The sequence below is a fragment of the Melanerpes formicivorus genome, unplaced genomic scaffold (genome assembly GCF_026170545.1).
Source record: "Melanerpes formicivorus ecotype bairdi unplaced genomic scaffold, bMelFor1.0.p_v2 SCAF_55, whole genome shotgun sequence".
NCBI classification, from domain to species: Eukaryota; Metazoa; Chordata; class Aves; order Piciformes; family Picidae; genus Melanerpes; species Melanerpes formicivorus.
The window spans coordinates 2537006-2560727 of NW_027142407.1; the positions used below are offsets into that span (position 1 = coordinate 2537006).

The window sequence follows — 23722 nt, forward strand, 5'->3', positions numbered from 1 at the left end:
GTGTTTGGGACAGGGGTAAAGATTATTACCTACTCACTTCAGTGAATTTTTTCTGACCTTGACTAACAGAAACACATATTGCTATTAGTGGCCATCAGATGAAAATACTGCTTCGGGCTGTATCTTTCAAAACAGCCACCTTCTTCTTCCATGCTGTAATCTTCCTCATGAAGGAAACAGTAAAAGCATTTTAATGTAACAGGGTTTTACTTGGTGTTAGTAACAGACTTAGTAGGTAGGTAGCCCTGATAATAGCCTGCAAGCTGTGAAAACATGCATTGAAGAGTTTGTAAAAGAAGCAAACAGATATTATAAGGTTGAAACTGTGCTGGAAATTCAAAATGAAGCTGAAGTTTTTAGAGCTTGAGGCACCCATGTTATATTTAGTTTTCTTTATTTCCTGAGATCAAAAGTGAAAAATCTTAAAATACAGTGTTGATGCATTCTAAATTGGGAAATATTGAAATTACAGTAACATTTAAAAATCTGTTTTGAAAAATGCATAGGCAGATTAAAGAAGCTCAGATAAACTTTTAAAAAGAAAGCAAAGCTTTAGATGCTGCTTCAGACTAGCAGTGCAAAAAATATTGATAATGGCAAGCAATGCGACACTGAATTTTGTCAGGGATTCAAGTCCAGCATTGCATGACTTCTCTCCCCTATTATCCCGATCCTTAGAGCCATGCTGGAAATATTTCCTCTCTCTGTGTACATTTCTAAAACCTAGAAAGCTTCTCCATTTCTTCAGGAGAGTGATCCATTTAGCAAGGCATAGAGATTTACTGTGATAAGGAGGGTCTTGATTTAGGAAGTGCGAGACTCAGACTTGGTTATTTCCCCATAACTACTGTAGCCACCCTGGTGAATTACTGGTATGGTCCAGGCGTGTTCTGCCCTTTTGTTACCTCTTTCAAATAATGAAGTATTCACCACTGTTGGTGTTCTGGGGTTTTTTTATTTCCCACCCTAGGTGACATTTGCAGTCAGTGAAATATAGTTAGATGCTTTTAGTCTTTAGCTATGGCAGGACTAAGTAACAGATTCCAAAGCGAGTTAGCTCCCGCCTACTCCCAAAGAACATGCATGATTTCAATATATGTCTCTAAAGTAATGGAATGAAGCTGGAGGTAGGGAGGTTCAGGCTGGACGTGAGGAGGAAGTTCTTCACCAGGAGAGTGGTGAAGCCCTGGAATGGGTTGTCCAGGGAGGTGGTTGAGGCCCCATCCCTGAAGGTGTTTAAGAGCAGGCTGGATGAGGCTCTGGCCAGCCTGATCTGGTGTGGGGTGTCCCTGCCCATGGCAGGGGGGTTGGAACTAGATGATCCTTGTGGTCCCTTCCAACCCTGAATGATACTACTACTATGATACTCTAAGTATCTTCAAGGAGAGTTTTGACTGTCATGGAATCAGTGTTTTCTGATGAGGGAAAAAAAATTGTTTTGAAAAATAAAAGTCCAAACAGAGCTCTCCTTGGAGCTTTTCAGTTCTACTGATCTAGTTGTCTCCAGTCTTGCATCTCCAACTTTGCACCGAAATATGTGTCCGCTTTTTCTGCTCTGGACCACAAATGCATCAGGTTTCTTTTTGCTTTTCTCAGAAAATATTCAGGGAATATTCATAGAGGATTGACCTTGTCATTTCAGTTGACTTGCTCTTTCTAGAGCTCATCCCTGCTACAGAACACCTTCTTGAAAAGGGCAAGTTGTATATTTAAACCACTCATAATTTTAGAAGATCAAGGCTAAGTTGATTTTTTGAGTAGTTCTGATTACACTACATTGTGCTAAACTGTTTTCTCTAACGGTGTAATCAAATACAGTATAAACTGTCTGTTGCCAGCAGCTCGCAAGTACCAAACAACAACAAAAACAGCAGCTAATAAAATATGCAGGTGTAAGGTCAGGAGCAAAAACTGTAAAATACACAAGTGTTCACCATTCTTTCAGCCCAAATCTTATCAAATACACATTAAAACTCAGAGCTTTACAGATGTCATAGCACAGTAACTTTTAAAACAGCAGCCTACAAAATAGTAAAGAACAGTAGAGATGTACTGTAAAACGTGGCAATTTCTGCAATGTGTGTGCAACCAGATATGTAAAGGTTAATTTTCTCACAATAGATCTGATAGATAATGTTACAGAGAGCAGGATGTTGCATTTATTCTGGCATGTCAAGTCTCTTGCATAAAGGAGCTTTTTTTTACATAGGCAGGAGAACAAATACGCAATTATGCAAAATAACCCAAACATGCAAGTAAGCAATTTCAACTCCAAAGCTCATACTCTCTCCATGCTGTAGGCACAACGCAATGAACTAGCCTAACCTTCTGACGTTGTTCAGCCTCAAAAGTTACATTTCCTAGGCTTGCACCAAACCAAGTAACATGTGGTATTAGAAGATCTTGAGAGAGACATTCAGCCTCAGTTTTAAAGTTCAGGTTGCATTTGCTATTTCTTTATTTGTTGTTTTTTTATCACTGTATTCACGTAGTGCTCAAATAAGCTTCACTCAACCACTATAGATTCTTAGATTTGTGGAATGGTTTGGGTTGGAAGGAACCTTAAACATCACCTAGTTCCAATCCCCTTGCCATCAGCAGGGACATCTTCCACTAGGCCAGGCTGCTCAAGGCAACTTCTCAGGGCAACCTGTTCCAGTGTCTCACCACCCTTACTGCAAAGAATTTCTTTCTATTATTTAGTTTAAATCTACCCTCCTCGAGCTTCAGCTCATTCCCTCTCATCCTATCACAGGTCCAGGTAGATGGTATCAGTTGCTCTTCCCTTATCAATGGGTGCTGTAACTCCATCACAGAAAGCCACCAAGTTCACCAGGCATGATTTGGCCTTGGCCTGTGCAGTGGGTTAACGCCTTTTTTTGAAAAACAAAAGAAGAAAGCAGGGTGGAGGGCTTGCGGGTACTTTACACTCCCTGAAGGGCGTTTCCCCCCTGGGAAAGCTGAGTCTGTTCCACTCCCCCCTCCCTGCCCAGCTAGGGTATAAAAAGCAGGACATCATAGCTGTTGGATCTCCTTTTTGGCTCCTGCCTCTGCTGGATGAGAGCTACTGCAGCTACCCTCCTGATCCTCAGCCACATGGCCGGACCTGATCCTTCTCCCTGCTGCCTCTGCACCTCCTCAGAGAAAGACTGGTTTTGTATTATTCTTTTCTGTCCCCCTCCCATCCACTCTTGTTCCTTGCCCTTGTGAACCTTTTTTTCCCTGTTATTGTTATATATATAATTTGAAGAAAAAAATTATTTGCCTCTCTACTTTCAAGCTGACTCCAGATTGTTGCTTAGTGGATTTGCTCCTTACCCTTTTTTTTTTTTTCCTCCTCTCCCTGTTTGGAGGGAGGAGGTGGGGGGGGAGTGGGGAAGAGACTCTCAGCCTTTTCCCCATTTGAGCTTTTAACTCTCAGTTAAGGCTCAAACCACTACAGCCTGGATGGTTGGTTACCATCAACCACCTTTTCTTAATTTTCCATATGCCTTAGCAAAGCCTTCAAGGGGATCTGCTCCATGATCTTACCATGGTACAGAGGTGAGACTGACTAGCCTAGAGTTTCTGGGGTCTTCTTTTATTCCCTTTTTGAAGATGAAGTTTAAGTTTCCTCTTTTCCAGTCAGCAGATTGCCATAGCTTTTCAGATATGATGGACAGTGATTTGGCAACTTCATCTGCAAGTTCCCTCAGGACCTGTGGGTGGATCTTGTCAGACCCCATGGACTTGGGCACCTTCAGGTTCTTTAGATGGTCCTGAACCTGACCTTTGCTAGGCAGCTCTTCCTTTTCCCACTTCCTACCTTTGTTTTCTGGAGCTTGGGTGGTGCAGCCAGAGCCCTTGCTGAGGTACACTGAGGCAAAGTAGTCATTGAGCACCTCATCCTTCTCCAATATCCCTTATGACCAGGTTTCTATTTTCCCTTCAGAGAGGCCCACCACATCTTCCCTAGCCCCTTTGTCACTGATGTACCTATGATCCTGAACTCTCTAGTGCTTGTCCTTACATTTCTTTCCCCAATAAGCCATCCAGGCCAAGGAGAAGAAAATCTTCAAAAGCAAAATCTTCACCTTTCAGATTGAACTTCTCTGTATATGGCAAGGATTTCTAGGTGCACAGTGTGAAATTTAAACTTCTCTGAAATTAATGTACATGCTGCCATTGGCTTGATAGCCCAGGAGTGTACTTCTGAAAAAGGCTAGAGAAGTTTCTGAGAGGACATGGTCTTTCTCTTGCACCACTGATGTAGTTTGACTTCATTCAAGACCATTATTAGATTGTGATTTGGGAAAGCAGAGAGGTATTGCTAAGGAGAACAAATCTTAATGCTCACCTGGCTGTATTGTCCTATCCTCTTTTCAGATGTACACCTCAGGGAACTCGTATTTTCACTGTGTCTGCCTATTTTCAAACACATTTTCATTTTGTATGTAAATAATTAAGGAAAGTGCTCTATTATGATATGCTTGAAAACCTCATCTGCTCCACTGAGACATTAATTAACTGTGTATATCTCTGTCAAAGATCTATGACACTCCTATTGCCATAAAGTCCCAACAGGACAGTAAATCAGCAGTGAGAACTTAATCTCTTATATATAGTCTTAATCTCATAAGTATATGTTTAAACACAATCCTATCAATCAAAGAATTGAAAGTGGGTTTATGTCCTATTGACTTTATAGCCTGTATCATTCAGGTTTCAATGGTAAAATAAATACAAAATAGAAATTACTTCTGGGAACTCTAAATTTCTAATGTCCTTTCTAATTTCTGCTTCTCAGACCATCTTCAATCACAGAATTCTGTGATTCTGTGATGCAAACTTATAAAGAATGATCAGAAACTATAGGTTACAGGTCCTGTGGAAGTACTTAAATGTTCCATCCTATCTGTATATTTCCTAAGTAATTTGCACCATTTTTAAATGACTGTAACATAGTTATTTTCTGTGACAGCAATGTGAACACAGAGAAGTGTCTCTCTCAACAGCTTGTTTGTAGCTGCCCTTACCACTTCACATCTACACTTGCCACTCGGGTATCTCATCCCTAAAGGATTTGCTTAGATTCACACTGCTTGATTCAGTATTTAAGAGTCTCCAAAGTTACATATCCCTTCTTCCTCTTCCATGAGGATCAAGTTTGTGCAAATTTCCAGTATGGGCACAGAAACCAGCCTTCTTTTCACCTCCTACAACCCTTCTGCCAGGTGCTCGGTGAGTTCACTCCCCTCTGCTCTGCAGGAGCATAAGCTTCACTCAGGAGAACATACAGAGCAGCAAGGTGAAGGAAGGTTATTCAGTCATACATGTCAGTGGTAGTGCAAGTTAATCCATATGTGGAAAATGGGAAAGAGTGGTATTTTAGCTTTGCTGCAGTGATAATTTTTCACTACATTATTAGTTTTTAGGTAAGTTGAGCTCAACTGGAATGAGAAACTGTAGACAATGTATGGAAAACTTCCATCACTAGAGGTTTGTGTTCACAAAGGAGATACAGGAGTCCTGTATAAGGATGAGGTTTTACCAGAGCAGAGTAAAGCGTCAGAATCACCTCTCTCCATAGAATAGAATAGAATAAACCAGGTTGGAAGAGACCTTCAAGATCATCGCGTCCAACCTGTCACCCAACACCACCTAATCAACTAACCCATGTAACCAAGCACCCTGTCAAGTCTCCTCCTGAACACCTCCAGTGACGGCGACTCCACCACCTCCCCGGGCAGTCCATTCCAATGGGCAATCACTCTCTCTGTGTAAAACTTCCTCCTGACCTCCAGCCTGAACTTCCCCTGGCGCAGCCTGAGACTGTGTCCTCTTGTTCTGGTGCTGGCTGCCTGGGAGAAGAGACCAACCTCTGCCTGTTTACAACCCCCCTTCAGGTAGTTGTAGAGAGTAATGAGGTCACCCCTGAGTCTCCTCCTCTCCAGGCTAAGCAGCCCCAGCTCCCTCAGTCTCTCCTCATAGGGCTTGTGTTCCAAGCCCCTCACTTACTTCGTTGCCCTTCTCTGGACTCATTCCAGCAAGTCAACATCCTTCCTAAACTGAGGGGCCCAGAACTGGACACAGTACTCGAGGTGTGGCCTAACCAGTGCAGTGTACAGGGGCAGAATGACCTCCCTGCTCCTGCTGGCCACACTGTTCTTAATGCAGGCCAGGATGCCATTGGCTCTCCTGGCCACCTGGGCACACTGCAGGCTCATGTTCATCTTACCATCAACCAGCACCCCCAGGTCCCTCTCTGCCTGGCTGCTCTCCAGCCACTCTGACCCCAGCCTGTAGCACTGCATGGGGTTGTTGAGGCCAATGTGCAGAACCCGGCACTTGGATGTGTTAAATCTCATGCCGTTGGACTCTGCCCATCTGTCCAGCCTGTCGAGGTCTCTCTGCAAAGCCTCTCTACCCTCTAGCAGATCAACTCCTGTCCCCAGCTTGGTGTCATCAGCAAATTTACTGATGACAGACTCAATGCCCTCATCCAGATCATCAATGAAGATCCATCTGCTGGCCATGCTTCTTTCGATACAGCCCAGGATGAAATTGGCTTTCTGGGCTGCAAGTGCACATTGTTGGCTCATGTCCAGTTACTACTGGGGGCTGCTGTCTTCAAAAGACACCTCATTACTTAAGTAAAGATCTGTGAGGGGCTTCATTGATAAGGATGCAAAGACTCTCTTAGTTATAGGCCACAAGGATGAGGCCAAATTGCTGAGATGACATAAGCTGCCCCAGCCAATCAAAATCTGGAAACATTTCTCAACACTTTCTCTGTGCTTTTAATTGATTTCTAGTTCTCTTATCATTATTTCAGGCTGCATATGGTAATATCTTAAAAGACACATCTCTCTATTCCCTCAACAAGACATGTTTTTCTTATATTGTTTCACTTAAAACACATGTAGAATAGCAGTTTGTTTTCTTGGGAGTTAATTGGAGAGGCACATGAAAAGACTTTATAGGTGTAGTAAGGAAGTGTCTTTAGTTTATTTTTAGGATAGCCTAAAGAAGCAGACAACCAGCAACCTTAGTGTTTATTCTAGACTCCATTTTTCTTGTGTTCTGTATGGAAAAACTGAGCTGGATGTTCTTGAATTAAAAGAATATGGTGGGCTGACCTCAGGTGACTGCCAGGTGCCCACTCCCTTTCCCTTCTAAACAAGAAGGAAGGAGAAAATGAAATGGTAAACCTTGTGTGTTGGGATACAGATAGGGAGGTCCTTTACAGATTACCATCACAAACAAAACTGATTCATTTTGATGACAATTTATTGCAAATTAAAATAGAGTAGGACAATGAGAAACAGAGAAAAAACAATGACATAGGCTCCTCTTGCCCCTTCTGCCAGGCTTCATGACTATTCTTCCAGCTCTGCTACCTCCTCCTCTCTGGCAGTGTAGGGGGATGAGGAATCATAGAATTGTTAGGGTTGGAAGGGACCTCAAGGATCATCCAGTTCCAAAGCCCCTGCCATGGCCAGGGACACCTCACACTTGATCAGCTGCTCAGAGCCACATCCAGCCTGGCCTTAAAAACCTCCAGGGATGAGGCTTCCACCACCTCCATCCCCCCCAGTCCTATCACTACCTGACACCCTAAAAAGTTCCTCCCCGGCTTTCTTGGAGGCCCCTTCAGATACTGGAAGGCCACAACTAGGTCTCCTCCGAGCCTTGTCTTCTGCAGACTGCAGAACCCCAACTCCCTCAGCCTGTCCTCATAGGAGAGGAGCTGCAGCCCTCTGCTCATCCTGGAGGTAGTCAGTCCGCAGCAACTCCTCTCAGCCGCTCCTTCCTCTACACCCCCTTCCCCTTCTCAAACGCAGCCCTTGCTGGTGGGTTGCAGCCCCTGGGGTCTAACCGGCTGCAGTGTGAGCTCTCCACGGGCTGCTCTTTCCCTCAGGGAATGTCTCACCGGGGTCGGCTCCGGGGCCCGCAGGGCCGTCCCTGCCGGGGCGCGGGGCGCGCTTGCCCCCGCTCGCGCTCCGCCCTCGGCGCTGGCAGGGTTGTTTCTCGAGCGGCTTCCCTCAGCCCTGGCAGCTGGGCAGCGTTTTGCTTCCCTCGAGGCGCCGGCCTCGCGGCTGAGGGCCGCAGCTGTGCCTCGCGGCGGGGCGGCTGAAGCCGGCTGGAAGCGGCTCTGCAGCACGTCGCAGGCCCGGCCGCGTCGCACGGGGGCTGCCCCTGCAGCTACGGCATGTTGCCAGGTAAAGAGCTTATTGCGCACTTGAAAGCTTTTGGTTCTCTTTTCTCCTGGAGAAATAGTAAAATATTGTTCCAGCGTTTGCTGCAAGCAGGTGCTGTAGGTTTGCTGATGCATTTTCTCTTATACGAGCGTTGTATGTAGCCGGCGCTTTAAACGTCAGAACAGCAGTTCCCTAAGTTTAGCAAACAAAGAACAAAACCAAACCAACACCCCCCACCGCTCACCCCTACACACACACATTTACGGTTTCTGATAAAATAAGCATTACTCAGCAGAGCTGTCTTTAAGTTGACTCGTGTGTATAAAACGATGGAGGTTTGTTGTTCCTTGGCTTTTAACTTTTGCTTTGCACTGATGGGCATGCACAGGGAGACCTGTCTCAGAATCTGTTGCAAAGACTCAGTGTTTCGTGTTTTATTAATTTGGGTCAGAAGTTAATCACATGTTTTGATGTAGACTTCGTTGAGGACTTAAGATTTCGCTGTCAAACCTTGTCAGTATTTACAAGATGCTTCCTAGTTGGAGAAAAGAACGAGTCCAGTATTCATTGGTGGGGACTTGTCTCAGAGCAGAGAGTGCACTTAAAATCCTCTTTTCTCTCCTATCAGACACAGAAACTAAATGAAGAGGATCTGAGCTCTACTTTTGGTTGCAGTGCTGAAACCCTGTGGAGAAGATGTTGCCTCTGCCACGTCTGTTTGGATGGTAAGTTTTTTCTTACTCTGTATTTGAACAGTACCTCATAGACAGTTTTAACTGACTTCTAGCTGCTACTGTAATAATAAATAGAAAGTATAAACAAAATCTATACACAAACATAGCATTTCAAATATCTAGACTAGCATTATAATTTGGATAGTAACTCAGGATGAGGCTTCATGAGAGATTAAGTAAGCCTAAATGTCAGTGCACTCTTTGCTCTGGCATATTTGCTTATCTTGGCTCTCTGATGTGTCAGTTCACTTGCAGAGTCAGCAGAAAACTAACCCAAGAAAGAAATAGAATCAGTTTTTGCAAGCTCAGTAAGTTGAATTAATTCATTGGAAGGCCAAATAAATGCTGGAGCTGCTCAAAGGAAGAGGGAGGGAGATGGGGAACTGTCATAGCCCAATTAAAATCAGTATATGCTGTTCTAGAATTACTTCTGATTCACCAAGAAAAGCAAACAGCTTAGACTGCTTAATGGAAAATGCATGTTGGCCATGTTAACATGCATACTGTATTTTAGTCTTTTAATTGATGAACATTTGATAAGTAGTATTTTTCTGGAGCAAAACTGTGACCTCCAGATTAATGAAGAATCAGCTGTGTGACTAGTTTTTAAACATCAGCAATCTAGAAAAATATAATTTTTGCCTAGTTGTCCCTCACCTATAGATTCCAGTCACAGAGATGTCTGAAACTTTTTTTTCTCTCCCTCTTGTAAAGAAAGTAAAACCCCCAGAACATTATTTCTTCCTATCACTTTCACAGTGGATGTCTACTTCTATAAACACAATGGCAGCAAAAAGATTAAGAATAAAAGTGGGTTCATTCTTCAGTGCGGTAGGGAACCTACTTATTTATTTGCTTTCTTAAAAATTGGTAATGCCTGCCCTTAGATGACTCAGCTCCTCAAGACTGCTAGCAAAATCTTTAGGAGTGAAACGTTAACCACAGGAACAAATGATACGGTTAAGGAACACCTGAGTTATCTAGACACGCAGAACTCATTGGGCTGAGATGGGATGCATCCAGGGGTACTAAAGGAGCTGACAAATTGCCTTTAGTTTAAGACAGCTTTATGTTGGGCACCAAAATAGACCATCCTTGTTTTAACTGAGCCAGCTGCTGAGCTCAAACAGTCCACTCATTACTTCCCAGATCAGGGATCGAACCCAGCCACTAGGAAGTGGGGAATTATTTTACCAATTTGTTCCATTGTAACCATCACTAGACAAAATCTTGCATTTAAAAACCCCATGAGTTTGATTATTAATAACAATCATTTTCACTGAAACTGCTTGTACGGGCCTTGAGCCAATGTCTGCAAAAAAAGGAGGTTGTTTTTTCCTTCTAATTTTAATAGGGGATAGAATAATTCCATACTTCTGTGCTTCTGTTCATATATCAAAGTATTCAGTGAAAACAAAGTGGACTGAGGTTTTTTTTCATCACAGAAGTATATTACAAATGGAAATGGTCAGTTGGGAGGAGAGTATTTGTTTTAATGCATTTACTTCTATGCAGTTAGGAATGACATCAAGAACAGTTCATATATCTAACATGATGTAATCTAGTTGGTATGAGCTATAACTGCCATGAGGTGAGGATAGGCTGAGGGAGCTAGAAAAGAGAAGACTCTCTGAGTACCTCATAGCTGCCTTCCAGTACCTGGAAAGAGCCTGCAGGAAGGCTGGAGAGGGACTCTCCATGAGGGTGTCTAGCAGTAGGACAGTGGGGAATGGTTTTAAGCTGAGGGAGAGTAGGCTTAGACTGAATCTCAGGAAATTCTTCAGTACAAGGGTGGTGGGATGCTGCAGTAAGCTGTGGATGCCTCCTCCCTGGGGATGTTTGAGACCAATTTGAATGAGGCCTTGAGCAGCTGAGTGCAGTTGAAAGTCATCCCTGACCATGGCAGGGAGGTTGGAGTAGATGGAGTAGGTCTCTGAGGTCCCTTCCACCCTAAGCCATTCTACAGTTCTGTTGATTCTATTGAGGGAGCACAGTAACAATTGCACTCCGATGAGAGTTGTCTTGATTTGAGGGCACATTTCTGGATCAAAGTTCAGGGTAAGAATGTCAAATGCTTCAACAGATGCATAAAGGTAAGGTAAATGAGAAGAAAGAAAAAGCAAAGAGATTGTATTAAACATAAAACCTGCTATGTGGGGTGGGGATTTTGGTTTGGGGTTTTGGTTGGGGTTTTTTATGGGTTTTGTTGTTGTTTTCATTAGAAATGTGTTTCTATCTTGATAAATTAGCAGAGATTATCCCTGGTGTAACCATCTCTATCCATTATTTATGTTTGAGACTTAAAAATGCAACAGTGTAAGTTTCTATTACTTGTTTTCATTGTCCTTTTAAAGCTATGAAGTAACAACTGTTAGAATCTCCAAGAACATCGTAACTTTATTTTCAGTGTAACTGAAGGCCAGTGCTATCAATGCATTGAGGACACCCATTTCCTATTAATTTCTGCTTATCCACAGTATGTGAATTGCATGTACAGAACTGTACATAAGGGATTTCAATACCCTCTTTCAATTAGTTTGTAGTGATAATTGGGAATCAAAACTCTTTGTATGGCTTTGATAACCCAATAGAAATAGTTTAAGGACTCGTATGAATGGGTAGGGAAGAATTCCCAGCACTTGTGTTGATATTAAGACAACTACTTATGCTCTTTTAGTCAAGCCGACTTTTTCATCATTTGCATCCAGTTTGGGGTGTAATTCAGAATCATCTCTGAACGAAGTAGGAGTCTTTCAAAAGCTTCAGTGGAAGTCAGTGGTCAAATGGGAAAATGTTAATTTTGTGTCTTGATGGATGAGATCTTCCCACTTTCTGTTCCCTGGCTTAATCAACACTCCATTTTGAGGAAACAGGATAAAAGTGAAAGAGAGACACTGCCCACTTCTTTTGTGTCAAGCCTAGCTCAACAGACAGCATTCCCTGTATTCCCTGAGTTAAGTTGCATACAACATTAACAGGAGAGGAAGGCAACTGAGAGTAAGAAACTTTTAATTTAAGATCAGAAGAAAGAAAGAAAGGGAAAAAATAATAAAGATGTAGTAAAAAGATGTACAGAGGTTGTTACAAATAATTCCACCCAGAATATTGCATCCAGTTCTAGGCACCCCAGTTCAAGAGGGACAGTAATCTACATGGGAGGGTACAACAGAGGGGTACAAGGATGATTAAGGGACTGGAGCTTGTGCTTTATGATAGGCTGAGAGACCTAGGCTTTTTCAGTCTGGGGAGGGGAAGACTGATAGGGGATGTAATAATGTCTATAAATATCTGAGGGCTGAGTGTCAAGAAGGAAGGACAGCCTCTGCTCACTTGTGTCCTGTGATAGGTCAAGGGGCAATGGATGTAAACTACGTAAACTACAGCACAGGAGGTTCCACCTCAACCTGGAGAAGAACTTCTCTACTGTAAGGGTCACAGAGTACTACTGGGACAGGTTCCTCAGAGAGGTTGTGGAGTCTCCTTCTCTGGAGACTTTCAAGACTTGTCTGAATGTGTTTCTTCGTGACCTGCACTAGATTATATGGTCCTGCTCTGGCAGAGGGCTTGGACTCAAAGATCTCCAGAGGTCCTTTCCAACTCCTAATATCCTGTGATCCATAGTTCCATAGTACAAAGGACCTAACAATGATACAGCTGCAGGTAGGGCCAGTGAAAAGAGGACAGGGGGAGCTTTTAAAGCAAAGAATATCTCTAGACTGTCTTGCATGTTTTTCTTGATTTTGGAAACAATATTCTAGATTTGCATAACAATTCTAACATGCTTTGGAAAAAGCTACTGTGTTCAACTGGTGATCTAGAAAGAAAGAACTTTCCATTCTCATGCAGAAATGGTGAAATTCTGTTCCCCCCAATTTATTAAAAACAATTTCTTTCTGTTTCATAAATAGTACTGAAACAAGCTTACTTTTAGGATTTGTTATGCTAGTGCCTTTGCTCTCTTTTATTTCCTTCTTTAAACTAGTGCTCTGAGGTGCATAAAAAGCCCCAAATGAAAAATTTGAATGGTGTATTAAAATACTTTAAAGCACATAGTACTGTGGTGCCACATTACCTTTTATGCTTAGGTATTTTTAATTGAATTCTTTATGTTAGGCTAGGATTTTTGTATAAAACTGGCATCCTGGCTTAGCTACCCATTTCCAAACAAGATTCCCAAAGGTAGAATTTCCAGAGAAATTCTTGTTCCTTGCCATTTTTACTGTCCAAACACACATATGGACACAACAAGCCCACAGGCAGACACTTAGAATTTTCTGTAATGGGAGGAGTTTCTGCATATCTGACAAACAGCTGGAGATCTTCTCTGGGACTAAGGTAGGATTAGAGTTCCATTTTCATGTTTATACTCACAGATAAAAGCCATCGCCCATGCGGCAGGGGAGATAAGATGGCTGGCAGCACTAAGCTGCCTTCACTAAGCAATGCTGATGGCTGCCTTTTTGGCAGCCTTGGGGCAGTATGCATTATAAAGAGAGAAACTTAAGCTAAACCAGACACTTTAAAAACAAATACACTTTGGAATAGTGTTAACTCTACTTAGCACCTAGGATTTCACTGTGTATATCTTAATAGTCTTAAGCAGCCCCTTTTATAAGCAATTCATCCAGAACTTAATGTGTCAAGTTTAATATGCATCAAGAAACACTCATTTGTAGCTAAAAAGGTTCATAATGTAGAGGAACTTTTCATCTTGGAATGTAATCACCAGCCTTCAAGCAGAACACACCAGAATGCATATTGAGCTAGCTCTAGGACTGCCACAAGAAAAGACTGGCGTGAATTTTATTCCTGTTATTTACTTTCTCTGTCTCCTGGATTCCCAAGAAATCTGGATACGTTGGACAGATGCAGAAAATGTGAAGTAAACAGACAACTATTCTAATTAGAAATTGTATATGTAAAACTTAAAATGTATCTTAGCTAGCTTGGCTGACAGAAAACAGCTGGTGAGCCAGGGATGCTTTTGCCTTTTTTTCCTGTCTTTGCCTGTAGTAAGCCTGGTGCCACACTGAACTTATTAGGACTGTTTGCCTATTTAAGGTCACTGAAAGATGACAAACTGATTAGGGGGTAATTGAGCATGCTTTCACTTTCAAGTGAATGAATTTTCATTAGCTGAGCATGTAACCTTGATGCAAAAAAGGAAATGCAGTATATATGTCCAGAGCAGAGCTGAAGTGTTAAATGCAATGTTTTAAGGAAGATTGCAAAGGCATGTCACCTTAATAAATCATTTATTGTTGAGCCACAGGTATATACTGTAAAGAACCTCATGTCTGTGTATGGATTATATAAATAGGAAGTGAAATGCTATGTCCTCTCTTTCTCTTAGTTTAGACTTCAGAGTAAGACAGGATCAACATTTATTTTAAACACATAATTTGGAAAAAGATATTAGTAAATATCCTGTAAATCACAGAATGTTAGGGATTGGAAAGGACAGAGGTAGGTGTCAAGATAAGGGTGCCAATCTCTTTTCAGTGGTGCCTAATGATAGGACAAAGAGCAACAAGTACAAGCTAGAACGCAGGAGGTTCCACCTCAATGAAAGGAGAAACTTCTTTATGGTGAGGGTGACAGAGCACTGGACCAGGCTGCCCAGCGAGGTTGTGTATTCTCTTTTTCTGAAGGCTTTCAAAACCCACCTGGATGCGTTCCGCTGTGGCCTGCCCTAGGAGATCCTGCTTTGGCAGGGGGACTGGACTCAATTTATCTGGAGGTCCCTTCCAACCCCTAAAATGTTGTGATTCTCAAGACGTTTTATATAGGCTTATTCATTAGTAAACACCAAAGCCCAGTTTATGTATGAAAGTACAGTGAAGAAATGACCTACCCAAGCCACCTTGCAAAAGTAACTTGGATTAGGCCTTACATCAGTTTAATTGTAATCCAGTGAACTCCTTGAAATGCTTTAATATATTCTTATATAACTTTCTAGATGGCATTTGGCAGATAATGTAGTCTATATTTTACAAAACTACAAGACTTTAAAGAGAAGTTTTAGTAGGCAAGTTGTCAGGAGACCAATTGCTTAAGGCAGGTTGGAGAGCAAAATTCTTGAAGTAAAAGTAAGAATATTCTTAATTTATCTTAAAACTACTTTGAGGACTGCTTTAATTTAATGTTTGGTCAAATATGAGATAGCCTGGACACTTTTTACAATAGGAGAGAAACTCTGCATTTTATCTTTCTATCTTTAATTACATTAAAGAATAATAACATACCGTCTTTGGTAGCTGTTCTACTCAAGAATATCTGTTCCATTTTGCCTTTCTTCTAGAGAGAATCATGATTTTTCAGGTCCATCTGGTTATCTAAATTTAAATGTTGTCTTAAGAACACTATGTGAACTTTTTATATCTGATGCTTACAGCTTAGTCTCTGCAGAAGAAGTTTATTGTCTTTTTGCATACAAATTTATGTCATGTGCTGAATGGCAAAGCTCTTTAATGATACTCCACACACATTCAATGGGTTAACAGATTTTCTCCTAACACTTTCTTTATAGAAGCAAACTTCTGTTTTTGCTTCTCATCAAAGATTTTTTTTCCTTTTCTAGACCTCAGACCACTGTTTAACAAATGCTGACAGAAAGGATCAGTAGAAGCAAAAGAAGTAAATTTTTGTTCTGAAAAATGCAGTATCAAAATAGAAATAGCTGTGAGAAACTACTGAAATGGCAGTAATTGTTTTCTTTTCAGGACATGATAACCGAAGTAGGGTACCAAGTGATAGGTAGGCATATGGGGGTGAGATAAGCATTGTTTTTTTCCCAGTGGCTACTTACACATAGACATCTGGAGCTGATAGATTGTCATTCCAGAATCCTTTCAGAGGGAATGAGGTAGTTAGCTTCACCAAAATATTGTGGGGATCCATGAGATAGGGGTAGATACACAACAGCAGTCTGCTTCACGACCAATATTGTAAGATAACCTAAGAACTAACTCATGACCTAATCCAAACAAGCTATTCAAACCTCATCTACTAGGCTATAGAAAGCACTGTGTCTATACTGAAATTCAAGTTGCATGATATATTAAGTTAAATGGAGATGAGAGAGGTCTAGATTTCATTGCCTTCTTTTCATTATATCACCTTGCTTGCTTCTCAGCTGATGAAGTACCAAGATGTCCCTTGATCTCACTGGTCAATAAAGTTGATACTTGGATAGTCTCATGTATGCAAAATTCTAGTGTTTGTCTATGTTGTCAAGAGTAGGCAAAGCAACTGAAAACAGGTCAGCAGAGACAGAGCATAGTTGTGACAACCATTATCCCACCTTTACTCTTAGATGCTAATCATTTTGGACACAGAACTGTGCCATTCATGTCATATTCATAATGGCTGATTCTATGGATCTCTGCTGATTTAATCCCTAGGCATTGGACTCCTTTTGACTTGAGAACAGTTAATTCTTGAGAAAATGTACCTTTTGGGGAAAGAAAATTCTAAAACTGTAAATATTGCTGGGTTTTCACAGGGAAAAAAAAAAAAAGGTGGAGGAAACCCCACGTCTGAGTTTCATCTTTGTCCAAATAATGATTTCTTGACCAGTTTTAGGAGTGCTTAGGAAAATCATGTCATTGTCTTTCTAAGGGCAGAATTGAAATTCAAATGTGATTAAATGGCATTTTTAATTAAAACCTTTAAAATTAAGAGGGAAGACATATCAAGAAAGATGATCATATTTATTTGATTCTGACTGCAGAGGTTGGTGTTTTTTTCCATAGAGGCCTTTCGTAAAACCTTACCATTTATTATTAGCCTCTGCAGCTCTCTGCATACTCTTTCTTGCCTTTTCTTACAGTACAGAGATAAGTATCTTGGACAAGAAAACTTATATTTTTTTCTAATGCCAACTACAGCAAACCAGAAATTTGGAAAAGAAATTCAGGGCACCATGTAGCAAGTAGTCACTTGGGGTCAATAATTCTGACCATAACTATAGCCAGTATCACTTAAATACTCCTTGGTTTCTGATAATAAAGCAATAGCTTATCACAGTGTTGACAACTGCCGGCCACTAGGACCCTAGCTTGTAGTTTGTCCATTTTTTACCAAGCCATCCACAGTTCACTTCATGTAACATGATAAACCATCACCCTTGTCAGAAACAGAAATGGACTCAGACTTATCCCAGCACAAAAGACTTGCCAGCTAGATAGAGCTTGAGAGGCGTTCTGATAAGAAGATGAAACATCCTCAAATATTTGGTGTCACAATCACATGAATTAGTGTACCAAGGGCTAGATGACCTAAATTCAGACCTCTGCTACCCATCCCAACTCAGAGCTCAACTCTTGGTCAGCTGGTATGTGCTATGGGCATGAGGAGGAAGCAAGGAGAAAAATTTTCTGGCACACATTTCTCTCAGATTTCAGGAAGTTTAAAGTACCTAAATGCTAGCAGCTCTGAATGCTTTATTTCTAGCCAATTGTCACTGAATAAAGTGCCCAAGTTTCTAGAATGATAACTGTCATGGCCTGCTGTTTGAGACACAAATTAACATGCAACAGCTGAGAAAGGATTTTCTTCTTAAGATTCTTGCAGAGGGTCCTGAAGATCCTACTGTTGTGATGGCTCTCAGGTTCACTCTTTGTACTAGACAGACTCTGATTTCTGTCTACAGCACTAAACAAAGTGTATTAGCACACTGGCCAGAGAGACTCAGAAGAAATGTGGGGGCTTATTTATTAAGGCCTGCTTACAACAAAAAGACTCCAAATTTTCAACTTTATTTCCAGTAGATACAACTGAATTACATCACACAAAAAAAAGAGAGTTTCAGTATGTTCAACGCTTCAGAAGCATGTAAGAAGACATGATGAAAGTATATACACAACCACTAACCAACCACACTTCAGAAAGGATGCCTGATCTAATAATAGGTGTTACTTCATGTGAGAGCTTAAAAGCCTAACCACACTAGAAGGTCTGATTCTCTTCAGCCTAAGAGCTTCCCTGCTGGATCAGGCTGGCAGTGTGCCCAGACTGACCTATTTGACTTCAGCCTTAGCTGGTGGTGTCTTCTTTATTTCACCTACCACTGGGGGAGAAGAAACATGTAAACAAACTAAACCCATTGTTTCATGTTACGTGGAGCTCTCTTTTTATTAGTTCAAATGTTAGTGAACTAGATTTTGGGCTTATTTGTATCACCTTGAGACAACTCATTGAATGGAATCATTGTTTCAGCCATGTTTATTGAAGAAGAAAGAAGTCATATGAAATGATTTTCTTCCAGAAGTGTTCAGAGCAAGTGACTCCAGCCTTTCAGGATCTGAGGTTTATTGATTTATTTACTCAAACACAGGGAATAGAAAAGGAATTTATCAGGCAATCTCCATTTTTTTTCTCAAGTGCCCCACTATTAATTTGTCTTCAATTACTGATCTGTCCAGATACAGTTTCTCTGTGACAAAATGCTGTAATAGATTTCTTTTCATTGGACTCCCTCTCTGCCCTCTGCATTGTTCAAATTGCTGGAAAGCGTTTCTTGGCAGCAGGCAAAAACAGCAGTTAAAATTTTATAACCTTTTACTTATAATTACAAATTGTGCCATGAAGGTAGCAATTGAGAAAAGTGGTTTAAAACTCATCCTGGAAACTACCTAGTGTTAATATCCCTTCAGAAGGAAATAATGAGGTTTCTTGTTTATTAGAATTACAGTCCAGTGGAAAATTTGGCTTTTTCAACTCCAGTTGTACATTGCTGGTTTGAGCTATGAGATCTATTTTTAAGACTATTTTTACTTATTAATTTTGTTTAGTGAATTCACCTCTTTCCCCCCACCCCCTCTTGTAACATTTGAAAAAAACTGTAGTCCACAGCTACAGTTTGATCGTAGCAGTGCTATTAGGGACTGGTAGGTGACACAAAAGTGTTCTAAAATAAAAACCTTCTCTTATGAAAGTGCGTAAAAATACTTCAGCAGTGACTTTTCTGTGTTGTAGCACAGGGAGTAATCAGAACACATTTTCAGTCCTGTTTATTTTGCATGTACTCTTTTTAGAAGGATGGGCAAGACACTAATACATCATTAGTATTGATAAAACTGAGATTTCTGCTCAAATCTGAATTGTGGGCAGGTGGTGAGGAAGGCTTGGGATTCTTCCTACTCCATTGCATATTTCTGTCTTTGTTTAGCTTGAGTACAAGACCTAATGATACTGACAACTTTGCAACTTTTGGAACTACAGTAAAATCTGTAGTAAATCTGCATTGGATCTCCTCAGTACCTCTGGGGTACTGAAGAGGTGTGGTGCAAATAAAGATCTGTCCAAGGAGATTGTACTGGGTTTTAGTCCCTAAACTTAACTTTCTATGTATTTTAAATACAATTATAAAAATGATTAAGGGAGTGGAACCTTATGAGGAGAGACTGAGGGAGCTGGGGCTCTTTAATTTGGAGAGGAGGAGACTAAGGGGTGACCTCATTCTTATTTATAAACCTGTAAACAGTGAGTGCCAAGAGGATGGAACCAGGCTCTTCTCTGTGATGCCCAATGACAGGACAAGGGGCAGTGGGTGGAAATTGAGGCATAGGAAGTTCCATGGAAACATGAGGGAAATTTTTTCACTGTGGGGGTGACAGAACACTGGAACAGGCTGCCCAGGGAGGTTGTGGAGTCTCCTTCTCTGGAGATATTTAAAACCCACCTGGAGGCACTCCAGTGCTCTAGGTGATCCTGCTCTGGCAGGGGCGTTGGACTGGATGATCTTTTGAGGTCCCTTCCAGCTCTTAACATTCTGTGATTCTGTGAATAAGTTGTTCATCTCCTGAAGAGTGTGAAGCTCAAAGGAAATACAGAAATTTAAGATTGTAATTTATTTTCATTCTGTAAATTTTATTCTTGATATAGTATCACAAAAAATACTTTGAAAACTTGTCAGCTCATCCAGGATAATAAATTGTGCTTGTGGAAGAAGGTGGGTAGTGTATATGAGGGGGAATATTCCTGGCACATTACCTGTGCCTTCTAAGATACTGGACTGTGCTCCTCAAATCTCCTGTCTCATGAGTTGCTTTCAGACTTTTGAAAGATTCTGAAAGAAGCCATTCAGAGAAATAAGATTTCAGTTCTGTTATCAAACACAAACCAAATCCAACTCAGGTAATTAAATTTTCACATTTAGATTGCTGATGAGGTTTTACTTTGCCCCATACCTCATGCTAATTTGTTATGCAACACTGCAGTGCTTTCTCAGACAGTTTTCTTTCCATGCTTGCCTTATGAATGGTTGAAATGCATAGAGTTGGATGTCATCTTTTGTTCACAAAAAGCCAGTTGAAACTTAGCAGTAGTAAATTGTGATAGACAGGCTGAAGTACAAGAAAGTCCTCTGTACTGTGATATACAGGAAGTCAGACAGTGATCTCATTCCTCTAGGAACTCTGAATCCATCAAATGCTTCCCACAAGTATGAACCAATGCCTCTGTTATTCACCCATCATGAGCAGTTCTCCTTCATTGACAATATACTCCCAATATTTTTTTCACATTTTCTATTGTTGGCCTAGATTATGACAAACCACCATCACATGCAAGGTGATGATCCTTGCATACCACTAGTAGAATAGCCATACTTCATCTTTAGCTCAGCATGCACAGCTCTGTTTTCCAACCTTAGAAACAACAGCTGAACAGATTACTGTCTTGCCCAATGTCTTTTCATTTTAAGCCTGAAATGAATGATAATTTCCTCTTCTGATAATCTGCTGCACATGAAGTGTTAGGAAAAGCTTGCAGCATGGGCGTGGTTACGTGACATTACTCATTTGCCTGCACATCCAGTGAGCTTCATCCATCCTGCTGCAAAACAAAAAAAGAGAAAGAGACAAGTTTCATTCCTTTGACACCAATAGTTGTTTTTCTCTAGAGTCATTTGGATTTGGCCTACATTCCTCCTAAAGTGGTCTGGAAAGCTGGGGAGTCTTCAGATAGTTAAAAGAAATCCTTTCGTAACTAATCCATGATTTATTTGAAGTCAGTGCTAGTTTTTCTAGCTGACTTCATTGATGCTATATCAAACAGCTTTAAGTGTTGGTTTGTCTGTCTTCTTACTAGCAATTGAAAATGTGAGTGAACACTTTACATTACTGAATTTCATCCACATTTTCTTACTTCGGTTAGTCTAGAATCTCACTCCTGTTTAATACAAAATCAAATCCCACCAGCTTCCTATGATCTGAAGTCAGTGTGTTCTAAGGGCAGAGATAGTCAGGATTGTATATATTTATGTATTGCCACATTTCTAAATGTGAGCAGATATTTCAGAGAGATGCTTATGGGTAAACACAGGTCAGCAGGGAGGCAGCCATGTAAAGGAAGCATGACTGGCTGACTACTGGGTTTAGTTCATAGCAAAATGCTTGACCTTTTAAATTAACCTGCTTTAAAGATGTAATCATTCTAAACAGACAGATACAAAGAAGCTTATTAACAAAAGGTAAAAGGAAAATACAACCCATCAATCAGGTTTGATGATCACTAGAGTAAAATGAAAAGAAAGGTCAATTTCCAAACAGCCTATATAACCAACCTTTTCCTGTGGCAGGAACAATTGCTTAATCAACCACACTCAGCTTCAAGAGTTAAATTCTGTTCTAGCAGAAGGTGGCTGTCTTGCTTGTTCTAGGAAAGTTCACACAAAAGAAGGAGATTACAGGTAGTTTTCTGGTGATCCTTTAACTTCTTTTAACAATATAGGTTTTTAAATGAATTCCATAGTTTGTGTTTACATTCTAGAAGAGCAATCTGATACAGCCAAAATGACAGCACATCAGTATTACAGAGCCTGAAAGAATAGACAGTGCTAATTACCTAGTCAATCAGTTACTTGCTTTAAACATATGCCATTCACTTTAACTATCATTTAAAATAGCTCTCAAGTGAGAGGAAAATGCTAAGATCATTGCACAAGTGAAAAAGAGTCACAATAAAGAGGCAACCATACTGTACATCTTGTGTTTGCGTTTTTAACCCAGTATCTCTCTCTATATGGCAAGGCTCTGCAGCAAATAAGGATTATTCATTCAATTTCCATATCCCCCACCTCTTTCACATGCTTGGTGTTAGCATGTAACGCTGCATAAAACATCATAGGGATCCAACGCCAAGATCTAAGTAGAGATAACAAAAAGTAGTTCCGTAATTTCTCTCCTGTCTCTGTACAAGTCTGGAGAATACAAGGAAAGGTTGTACAACATCTTACTTTTATCAGATAGAATTAAATGCATAATTTGATTTTTCATCTCAGAAGGCCTCCTCTGATTTTATTTTCAATTGAATCACACAGGAGGATGTTAAAGTACAGAGCTGCCTACAGGTATTTAGTGTAGGAAAAGCCTTCCTTTCCATTGCATTGGCTCTCTAGAACTAGTCTTCAGTGCTGAGACATTTTCCTAAAATGGATTTCATTGTATGAGGAAGTTGTCTTCTGAAATAGAATTTAGTTTTATTTTACTCTAACCACAAAACATGTTTATTATGTCTTATGCCAGGGGAAGTGGTTTTGGTGCATATACAGAGCACCACCAGAAAAAGCAGCAAAGATTCAGACTAGTAACTACTGTAGCAATGAAGGTTCTCTTTTTCAGTTTCCTTAAATCTCTGAGACAGAAGCTGACAGCATTAAGACAACAAAGAGACTGCTTGGTCTTCCATCCATAGGGAAGAAAAAGTGTGGGGAGGGGATGAGAGGAAAGGGGAGGGGGGAAAAAGGACTACAATTTGTCAGGCTTTTCATAAAACATAGTGTTTTACTCATTACTGGCCTGTAAACATGAAAGATCTTGTTGGTGTCCCCAATTAAACGAAGGAGATCAAAGAAGCATTGCTATATAACCTGCTGTCTATCAAGCAGTATTTCAAACAGAAATAATGTGCCATAAGCTGCTAAAATGTAGCTTTTATTTCCCCCCCTTTTATTTTTTCTCCCTTTTTAAAAGAGACAAGAGTGAAAGTACAGATGATCATTCCTGACTGTTTTCTGTTATCTGACAATTACCTAAGTATCAGATGGAACATTAAAGGACATGAGGCAGAAACACCAAGAAACCAGGAATGTAATTGTTCAGAAAGCAATTGTGACAGAAATACCAAATGATTTTTTGTTTCCACTAGCTTCCACAACAATATATTAGGTGCTGTATGTGGTCTGTATGCCCTTGTCCCTGAAAACTTTTATGTAGAACAGTGAACAACTAATTTTCAGATTATATTTTGGATTGGAAAAGAGAGGAAATCAACAGGAAGCATTTTGGGTTGCCTTTCTTTCCCTCCCATGTTTTCCCTTTCATTTCATACTGTCCCATTTTCCTAGTGCAAAATGATGATGAAAGAGATGAAGACATTTTGAAAAGGGTGAAAAAGAACTGTGGAGATGAGGATTGCTCTTTTAAACAACACTGCTTCCCCAAATGAAAGTTGGTTAGAATAATACATTGTTTAGTAAAAGCACTATTAAAAGCTAGTTGCTTTGTTAAGTCTTCACCATGAGAGTGGTGAAACCCTGGAATGGGTTGTCCAGGGAGGTGGTCGAGGCCCCGTCCCTGGGGGTGTTTAAGAGCAGGCTGGATGAGGCTCTGTCCAGCCTGATCTAGTGTGGGGTGTCCCTGCCCATGGCAGGGGGGTTGGAACTAGATGATCCTTGTGGTCCCTTCCAACCCTGAATGAAACTATGAAACTATGAAGTCTTGCCACTGCAAAACACTGCTGATTAATATTTGAATTTTCCACATAAAACCCTATTATCTGTAAAGACACTCAGTGATTTATACC

At 40.7% G+C, this 23722-nt stretch overlaps 1 long non-coding RNA gene across 1 annotated transcript in view; it reads left to right on the forward strand.

The window, feature by feature from the left end:
* Positions 1-8819: 8819 nt before the first annotated feature.
* The window catches only part of LOC137452514 (uncharacterized), a 116476-nt gene continuing 101573 nt past the window's right edge, over positions 8820-23722 (forward strand). Inside the window, exon 1 of the long non-coding RNA XR_010990102.1 lies at positions 8820-8905. This is a non-coding gene — a long non-coding RNA (uncharacterized lncRNA). The remainder of the gene's footprint in view (positions 8906-23722) is intronic.